The sequence below is a fragment of the Labeo rohita genome, unplaced genomic scaffold (genome assembly GCF_022985175.1).
Source record: "Labeo rohita strain BAU-BD-2019 unplaced genomic scaffold, IGBB_LRoh.1.0 scaffold_387, whole genome shotgun sequence".
Classification (NCBI taxonomy): Eukaryota; Metazoa; Chordata; class Actinopteri; order Cypriniformes; family Cyprinidae; genus Labeo; species Labeo rohita.
Window position 1 is genome coordinate 61,904 of NW_026129305.1, and position 10,221 is coordinate 72,124.

The window sequence follows — 10,221 nt, forward strand, 5'->3', positions numbered from 1 at the left end:
TGAGAGGCCACACAACATTTGACCACTGGATTACAAAAGCATTACAGTTTTCGAAAGTCTTTTCTCAACATTTCAACATAGCATTAACTACTGATAAACACAATATTGTTGATTTATGCACCTATGCCCGCGCGGCGTCGCCACCTGGCGGGATTGGCCCCATCTTCCCTCCAGGGCGTGTAAGTTCTCGTCCGCTCTCGCGGGCCAGCTTATCACGCCGCTGGACACGCTGCCACCGCCTTGCACGCCATGGCCACCTTACAGGTGTACCAGGCCAAGGTGTTGAAACACCTGCACGAGAAAGGTAGGTTCTGACCAAGGTGCAATGGAGGAACTCCGCGCCGCCACCGACTTCGCCCTCCGGGCTACAAAGGTGACGGCGCGTTCCCTTGGTCAGGTGATGTCCACCATTGTGGTCCAGGAGCGACACCTATGGCTGACTCTGGCCCAGATGGCAGACGTCGACAAATCACGGTTTCTCGACGCTCCTATCTCCCAGAGCGGCCTATTCGGCGACACCGTTGAGGACTTCGCCCAGCAGTTCTCGGCGGTTCAAAAGCAGACGGAGGCGATTAAACACATCTTGCCCCGCCGTGACATTCCATCCACGTCCGCGGGGCCCCCACCTCTGCCTGCTTGTCGCCGAGGGCGCCCCCCCGCGGCCGCAAAGAAACAACCAGCTCCGTCCCCTGCAACCCGGAGGTGGAGAGAATCGCTCTTTGGGGGGCGACAACATCAACGTCCCCACTCCCGGTGGAGGGCCGGGAGCTGCTGTGTGCTCAGACGCTGCCATCGGCCTACGGGTCGGCGGTACCCACAAGGTCACAGAAAGAGCCAATTTTCTCACCTCCGGGGTTCAGGCCCCGAGTTCCCTCTTTGAGCAGCACCCAAGAAGTGTCTCCCCGGACTCGGACTCGGAGCCTGATGTCGCCAGCGCGGGAACCAGGGAAGAAGGTAAGCACTGCTCAGTGCAGTCTGACTTTTCTCCAGGACGTCCTCCTTTTCTCCAGGATCAGTCCCCTTCCCCTTCCCCCCCCAGGCTGCCCCACTGCGGTCACGTCGGTCAACGTCCCTTTGATACCCCTGGCGACCAGGCTGGGAGCCTGGCTTCAGCTTCCCAGCCCCTCGCGGTGGTTGATTCGGACTGTACGTCTCGGCTATGCGATTCAGTTCGCCAGGCGTCCGCCCAGGTACAGAGCTTCCACTTCTGTCCATTCGGACACACATGCCGCTGTGCTTCGTGCGGAGGTTGCTGTCCTACTGGCGAAGGACGCAATCGAGCCTGTCCCTCCAGCCGAGATGAAGTCAGGGTTTTACAGTCCTTACTTCATCGTCCCCAAAAAGAGCGGTGGGTTAAGACCCATCCTGGATCTTCGAGCCCTGAATCGGTCCCTTCTCAGGCTGCCGTTCAAGATGCTCACGACGAAGTGCATGCTAACATGCATTCGTCCCCAGGATTGGTTCGCAGCCATCGACCTGAAGGACGCGTACTTTCACGTCTCGATCCTGCCTCGACACAGACCCTTCCTACGGTTTGCTTTTGAGGGTCGAGCGTATCAGTACAAAGTGCTTCCATTTGGCCTCTCCCTCTCTCCCCGCGTCTTTACGAAAGTTGCGGAGGCTGCCCTGTCCCCTCTTTGGCAGACGGGCATTCGCATCCTCAACTATCTCGACGACTGGCTTCTCATAGCTCACTCGTGAGATCTGTTGTGCGAACAGAGGGACTTGGTGCTCCGGCACCTCAGCCATCTGGGCCTTCAGGTCAACCGAGAGAAGAGCTGGACTCGGTCAGTATGACAGCCCGCCTCACCAACGAGCGCGCGCAGTCAGTGCTGAAGTGTCTGGAGTCATTCAGACACAAAACAGCGGTCCCTCTCAAAACATTTCAGAGGCTCCTGGGGCATATGGCACCCCAACAAAAGTCAAGATTGTTTGGAGTACAATGGCCACTAATGCAAAAATAGTAGCTGAAATGGCGGAAATTAAAAATTCCCTGAATTTTATGTCAAGGGAAATAAGTGAAGTGGTGGAACAACAAAGAAAACTGACAGGCCTCATGGAGGAGATCAGGCAATTAAAAACTATTATCCAACAGAAGGATGAATGTATTGAGTTCCTGGAACAAAGGGTGGATGACTTGGAACAGTATTCCAGAGTTGATGAGCTTGTAATCACCGGTCTAGACAATAAGCATCAAAGTTATGCCCGGGCTATAGGCCCATCTGGTGACCAACAAGGTGAGGAAGCACCATCTGAGGAGCTTGAAACCCTGGAGCAACAAGTGGTGCGCTTCATGAAGAGTAAAACCATTCCTCTGGATAGTCAGCAAATTTCAGCATGTTACACTCTTCCAAGTAAAGGCAAAAAAACTAAACCTAAAATCATTGTCAAGTTTGCAAGTAGAAAGCACAAGGTGGAAATCCTGAAGGAAGCTAAGAAACTTAAAGGTACTGGAGTGTATTTAAATGAGCACTTGACAAAGAAAAATGCAGAAATTGCTTGAAACAGTCGTACCCTGAAAAAGGAAAACAAAATTCAATCAATTTGGACCAGGAATGGAAAAGTATTTATCCGGACGAATGGACCTCCGGAACAAGCCAAGGTGATTATGGTGAGAAAAATGAAGGACCTGGATCTGTACAAATGACAACAGTGAGTGCATTATTCTTATTTCTGATTGATTATTGGATCTCCTATAAGGATCTTTTATAAGGAACTTATGACTTTTTCATTTAAGACTGAAGCTTTTGCAAGTGTTGATTATATAGAACGTGATACATATGATTTTGAAAATGATGTGGATCCAGAGACTAATTTATATAATTATTAATTATATTAGGGATTCTTGTCAGTATTACACTGAGGAACAACTTGATGAGGTACAAATAGAACAAGCATGTTCTTTTATACATTTCAATTGTAGAAGTCTATCAAAACACTTTTCTGAAATCAAATATTTTTTGGAGACAATTAAAGGAAGATTTAAGTTAATTGCTTTAACTGAAACATGGATAAAGAAAGGCAAGGAGTTTAATCTGAAATTAAAGGGCTATGATTTATATGTTACCAACAGAGTCAATAGGACTGGAGGGGGAGTGGCCCTTTATATCAATAATGAATTGAAATGTAGATCAGTTAAATGCATGACAACAGCTATTAATGATTTAATGGAAAGTGTAGCTGTAGAAATAGAATTAGAAAAAAATAGGAATATTGTTGTTGCATGTGTATATAGAAAACCAGGATCAAAAGTGGAAACCTTCATGGATAAATTAGAAGAAATGATTCAGGGTTTAAATAACAAAAGAAATCTGGTAATTTGTGGAGATTATAATATTGATCTTTTAAAGGTAGATTCGCATGTTCAAAACTCAGATTTTTTAGATTTATTATATAAAAACGGGCTGTATCCATTAATAACGAAGCCTAGTAGAATAACCACAACTAGTGCAACTTTAATAGACAATATCTTTACAAATGTTTTAGAGAATCATATTACTAGTGGGTTGGTAATAAATGATATAAGTGATCATCTACCCATATTTGCAATATTTGACTATAAGTTGCCTAAAAAAACTGTATACCATCAAATATATAAAAGGAAAAGGAGTGTTGATCATATCAATAAGTTTAGGAATGATTTATTAAAACAAGAGTGGAAAGAGGTGTACACAGATGATGTAAACAATGCTTAGAATTCTTTTCTTGAATGTTATCTCACTCTGTATAATAAGCATTGTCCTGAGATCCCATGCAGTTCCAAACAAAGGCAAAATAGTAAACCTTGGATAACAAACGGATTAAAAAATGCCTCTAAAAAGAAAAACAGACTTTATAAGGAGTTTATCAAATTAAGAACAGAGAATGCAGAAAAATGCTATAAGAAATATAAAAATAAGTTGACTGATATATTGAGACAAGCAAAAAAGGACTATTATAATAAAATGTTGTATTTAAATAAAAATAATATAAAGGCTACATGGAATATTTTGAATAATGTAATAGGGAATAAGACCGGACGAACGGAACTACCTAAATATTTTGAAAAGGACAATAGGGTGATTGAAAATAAAGATGAAATGGTCCATGAATTAAATCAATTTTTTGTAAATGTTGGACCTAGTTTAGCAAACGAAATACCAATACCTAGTGATCAGCTAGGGGGAGTCTGGAAAAGGGAAAATAGGATTATGCAGTCAATGTATTTAGGTGAGGTGACTGAAAATAAAATATTATCAGTGGTTTATAAGTTGAAAAACAAGACCTCAACGGATAGTGATGGTATTGATATGAAAATAATAAAAAATACAATTGATTGCATTATTAAACCGTTATATTATATAATTAATTATTCTTTTACAGAAGGAGTTTTCCCAGACAGTATGAAAATTGCTAAGGTAATACCTTTTTTTAAAACTGGAGATAAACATATTTTTAACAATTATAGACCAGTATCTCTCCTATCTCAATTTTCTAAAGTGTTTGAAAAACTTTTTGTTAATAAATTGGACAACTTTATTGAAAAACATGAATTATTAAATGAAAATCAGTACGGATTTAGGTCAAATAGGTCTACAAGCTTGGCTATTATGAAAATTATTGAAGACATTACAAATGCAATAGATAGAAATAAATATACAATAGGAGTGTTTATTGATTTAAAGAAGGCATTTGACACTATAGATCATCAAATTCTTATTTCTAAATTATATACTTACGGAATTATTAGTTGTACTGGACTGGTTAACTAGTTATTTACAACAACGACAACAATATGTTGAGTTTGACAGTTATAAGTCAGAATGTATGAATATTGAATGTGGACTTCCACTGTCACGAATCTGGTCGGTGTCCCGCTGTCCGCTCACCACCAGATGTCACTCTCGCCCTTTCACACACAGACTGTTGCACCACACCCCGGACTACATTTCCCATCAGCCATTACACTTGACCCACGACCAATCAGCGGCGCTATAAAAGCCCCGGACTTTCCATGCTAGTGACGGATTGTTAGATTGTATTGTTGTTGTGTTAGCGTTCCCTGGTTTCTGGTTCCCGTGTTTTTGACTTCTCGCCTGCTCTTTCGTTTACGTCTGTCTAGCCGCCTGCCTTGGATTATCGCTCTTGTTATCTGGATTATTCTCTCGATCGCCTTTGTTATTCCTGTTTGCTCCCGTCTCGACCTTGCCTGTACGACCATGTCTTTGTCTCATCCCAATAAAGGCTTGCATATGGATCCGCTCGCCTCTCGTCCCTCACTCCGTGTAACAGAACAATCCGTCAACAAGGATCCAGCAGCTCAGAACCCCGCAGTACAGATCATGCTCCTCAAGCAAGGTGAGCGACCAGTTGAAAAGTTTGTCATGGACTTCTACGCATTAGCACAGCAGACTTCGATGAGTGATCTGTGTCTGATGATTTTTTTCCGTGGAGGTCTCTCTGAACCTTTCGGCTCCTTAATGCCAATGTATCAGCCCCAGTGGACGATAAGCCAATATCTGAACATTGCACTCCAGATCAGCGGTTCCTTGCTCACTGTGGGTGTCGCGGGAAGCAACGCGACATCGCGGTAACGCCGGCAGCGCAACCGGCCCGTGTAATGGCGGCCGTGCCGGTGCTCGCTCACCAGATGACGGCCGCGCCGGAGCGCGTTCATACCACAGCAGCGACAACAGAGCCTGTGCACAAAGTAGCGGCGACAGCGGTGCCCGTTCACAAAATGGCGGCCGCGTCGGAGCGCGTCCACACAATGGCGGCGACGGCGGAGCCCGCTCACAAGATGGCGGCGATCACAGAGCTCCGTCACGTCACAGCTGCCATACAAAAGCCATTTAAAGGTACAGTTACATTTCCTGAGTCAAGTCAAGTTTCCAAATCGAGTCAAGTTGCAGCTCTGTTTCCTGAGTCCAGTCAAGTTTCTGAGTCAAGCAACATTACAGCTGCTGTTTCTGTGTCAAGTCAAGTTACAGTCATCGTTCCCGAGCCAAGCACTGTCAAGATGGCTGCCACGCCAGAGCCACTGCACAAGATGGTTGCCACGCCAAAGCCTCCGCCTGCTAAAGCCCCGTCAGTCAGGCCGGCGCCCGCTAACGCCACGTCAGCCAAACCACAGCCTGCTCAGGACATCTCCGTCAAGTCACAGCCAGTTCACGCCATGTCTTCTGCTCCTGAGTCTGCACCCATCATGGCCGCCCTCCCTGAAGCAGTTCCCGAGTCAAGCAAAGTCACAGCCGTGGTTCCTGAGTCAAGTCACGTACCGCCTGACATCCCAAGATCGCGGCCTATCATGATGGCACATGTGCTGGATTCACCCCTGATGGCTGTACGGGCAGCTAAAATGGCGCTCCTTCACGTCGCGGCTGCTACCCCAGGGTCAAGTCAAGCTTCCAAGTCCGGTCAAACAACAGAGTCAAGTCAAACCAAAGCTCTTGTTCTCCACGAGTCAAGCCAAGTCACAGCTGTTCCTCATGAGTTAAGTCACGTTACAGCTGTCGTCCCTGAGCCAAGTCACGTCACAGCTGTCGTCCCTGAGCCAAGTCACGTTACAGCTGTTATTCCTGAAGCAAGCCAGGCCTCTGCAGATCCTCGTGAGTCAAGCCTAGTTGTCAGGTCCTGTCATAATGCAGCTTCCGTCTCCAGTCAAGCTTCAGCGTCCAGTCAAGCTTCAGCGTCCAGTCAAGCTTCAGCGTCCAGTCAAGCTTCAGCGTCCAGTCAAGCTTCCAAGTCCCGTCAAGCTACAGCGTCCAGTCAAGCTACAGCGTCCAGTCAAGCTTCCAAGTCCAGTCAAGCTTCCAAGTCCAGTCAAGCTTCCAGGTCCAGTCAAGCTTCCAAGTCGAGCAATGTCAAGGCGGCTGTTCCAGAGTCAAGCCACGCCCCGCCTGACGGCCCAGAGTCAAGCCACGCCCCGCCTGACGGCCCAGAGTCAAGCCACGCCCCGCCTGACGGCCCAGAGTCAAGCCACGCCCCGCCTGACGGCCCAGACTCAAGCCACGCCCCGCCTGACGGCCCAGACTCAAGCCACGTCTCGTCTGGCCACCCAGAGCCTTACCATGACCCGTCTGACGGCCCAGAGTCAGGTCATGCCCAGTCCCCAAGTCAAGTCACACCAGACCCCAAGTCAAGTCACATCTCGTCTGACATCCCAAGACCACAGCCTATCGGGATAGCCAGCGCCCTGGACCCACCACAACCTCCCGCTGCTGCTCTACCCTTAATGGCTATTGCCATCTGGTGTGTGTGGGCTGCACATTGTGCTTCTGGGGTCACGTCTGGTCTCAAGTCTGCTCCAGAGCCCCGTCTGGTCTCAAGTCTGCTCCAGAGCCCCGTCTGGTCTCAAGTCTGCTCCAGAGCCCCGTCTGGTCTCAAGTCTGCTCCAGAGCCCCCGTCTGGTCTCAAGTCTGCTCCAGAGGTCCCGTCTGGTCTCAAGTCGGCTCCAGAGGCCTTCCCCGTCGGAGAAGCTGCGCCAATGCCTCCAGAGGTGTCAGCGTCAGCTGTAGAACCTCCTATGGAGGGGGCGTTTCCCTTTGAACTCTCTGCTTCTCCCTTTATTCCGTCTGGCTCCTCTGTCTCTGCTTTCCCCAGGTCCCAGACCAGGACGCAGCCTCCTGTTCCGCCCGGAGGGCTGCGGTGCCTCCTGTTCCGCCCCCGGAGGGCTGCGGCACCTCCTGCTCCACCTCCTGTTCCGCCCCGGAGGACTGCTGCGCCTTCTCCTATTCTGTCTGCCTCCTCTGTCCCTGCTATCCCCAGGTCCCAGACCGTGACGCAGATTCCTGTTTCGCCCTGGAGGGCTGCTCCACCTCCTGCTCCGCCTCCTGTTTCGCCTCGGAGGGCTCCTGCGCCTCCTGCTCCACCCTGGAGGGCGCCCGCGCCTCACGCTCTGCCTCCGGCTCCGCCCTGGAGGGCTCTGGCGTCGCTTGCTCCGCCTCCGGCTCCGCCCTGGAGGTCTCCTGTGCCTCCTGCTCCGCCTCCGGCCCCACCCTGGAGGGTTCCTGCTCTGCCAGTCCTGCCTCAATCACCGGGTCCTCCGCAGGAACCTGGCCCTCCAGCCCTCGCCCTGTCTCACTCCCGCCCCACCGCTTCCCTGGACTGTTACTCTGTTGGAGCGTCTGGAAGCCGCTCCTTGGGGGGGGGCTATGTCACGAATCTGGTCGGTGTCCCGCTGTCCGCTCACCACCAGATGTCACTCTCGCCCTTTCACACACAGACTGTTGCACCACACCCCGGACTACATTTCCCATCAGCCATTACACTTGACCCACGACCAATCAGCGGCGCTATAAAAGCCCCGGACTTTCCATGCTAGTGACGGATTGTTAGATTGTATTGTTGTTGTGTTAGCGTTCCCTGGTTTCTGGTTCCCGTGTTTTTGACTTCTCGCCTGCTCTTTCGTTTACGTCTGTCTAGCCGCCTGCCTTGGATTATCGCTCTTGTTATCTGGATTATTCTCTCGATCGCCTTTGTTATTCCTGTTTGCTCCCGTCTCGACCTTGCCTGTACGACCATGTCTTTGTCTCATCCCAATAAAGGCTTGCATATGGATCCGCTCGCCTCTCGTCCCTCACTCCGTGTAACATCCACAAGGCTCAATTTTAGGCCCAAAACTTTTTATTTTATATATAAATGATATTTGTGAGGTTTCAAAAACGTTACAGTTTGTATAAAATTATTTGCAGACGATACAAATTTGTACAGTTCAGGAAATGACTTGAAAACCTTAGCTAATAATACTGAAGTTGAAATGGTTAAACTAAAATTGTGGTTTGATGTAAAAAAATTATCTCTAAATTTGAATAAGACAAAGTTTATGATATTCAGCAATAAAAGAAAGGAGGAAGTCAGCTTATCTATAAACAATGTAAATATTGAGAAGGTGTCTGAAATTAGATTTCTAGGAGTTATCTTGGATGAGAAATTGACGTGGAAAAGTCATATATTGCATGTAAAAAATAAGATGGCAAAAATCCTATTTATTTTCAATAAGGTTAAATAAAGTTTACCGTATAATACAATGAAAGTGTTATACTGTTCAATAATTCTGCCTTATTTAAACTATTGTGTAGAAATATGGGGAAATACATATTATAGCAACATTATGCCTTTATTTATTTTACAGAAAAGAGCCATTCGTATTATTTTCAAAGCAGGATATAGGGACCATACAAATCCACTTTTTATTAGGTCAGGATTATTAAAATTTAAAGGCATTGTAGAATTACAAACTTTATCAGTGATGTTTAAAGCTAGAAGCAAAGCTCTTCCATATGACTTACAAAAGTTATTTGTTTTTACTTCTGAAGATGGAAATCACAGACGGCCATATGACTTTAAACATCCAATAGTACGATCAAACTTGAAACAAATGTGTTTGTCTGTTGCTGGAGTAAAAGCATGGAATTCTCTAATGAAAGATTTAAAAAGTTGTAAAGATATTTTGGTATTTAAAAGGAGTTATAAACAGAAACAACTTGAATTATATCAAACTGAACTTTGATTTTGTTTGTATGTGACCATTGTAAAATGTTTAAATAAATATCAGATATGTTGGAGTTTGGGTGATGGTGAAGGGAACAATACTAATTGTTATCTATTATTTATGTTAATAAATATATGGGGTGATGGTGGAGGAAGCAATGCTAATGCCATCTACTGTTTATGTTTATAAAGGGGGCAGATAAATATAAGAAAATTATTCTTCTATCTGCTCCTTTCTGATCATGGAAATGTAAAGGAAAATTTAAATGAATTGTATGTGCCTTGTACAAATAATGCATTTTCATGAAAGGAATAAAAAAATGATGATGATGATATGGCAGCCGCAGCCGCAGTGACGCCGCTCGGCCTGCTTCATATGAGACCGCTTCAGCGCTGGTTACACGATCGAGTCCCGAGATGGGCATGGCACCGTGGCACACTCCGGATTGGCGTTTCCCCGCAGTGTCGCTGCCTGTTCAGCCCGTGGTCAGACCCGGCTTTCCTTCAGGCCGGAGTCCCCTGGGACAAGTCTCCAGGCATCTTGTGGTTTACACGGATGCCTCTTCCACGGGTTGGGGTGCTGTATGCAACGGGCAAGCAGCATCGGGCTCCTGGACAGGACCTCGACTGCAATGGCATATCAATTGCCTAGAGTTGTTGGCTGTGCTTCTGGCCCTTCGTCGCTTCCGACCGACGTTGCGTCACAAGCACGTGCTTGTTCGCACCGACAGCACGGCGACTGTAGCCTAC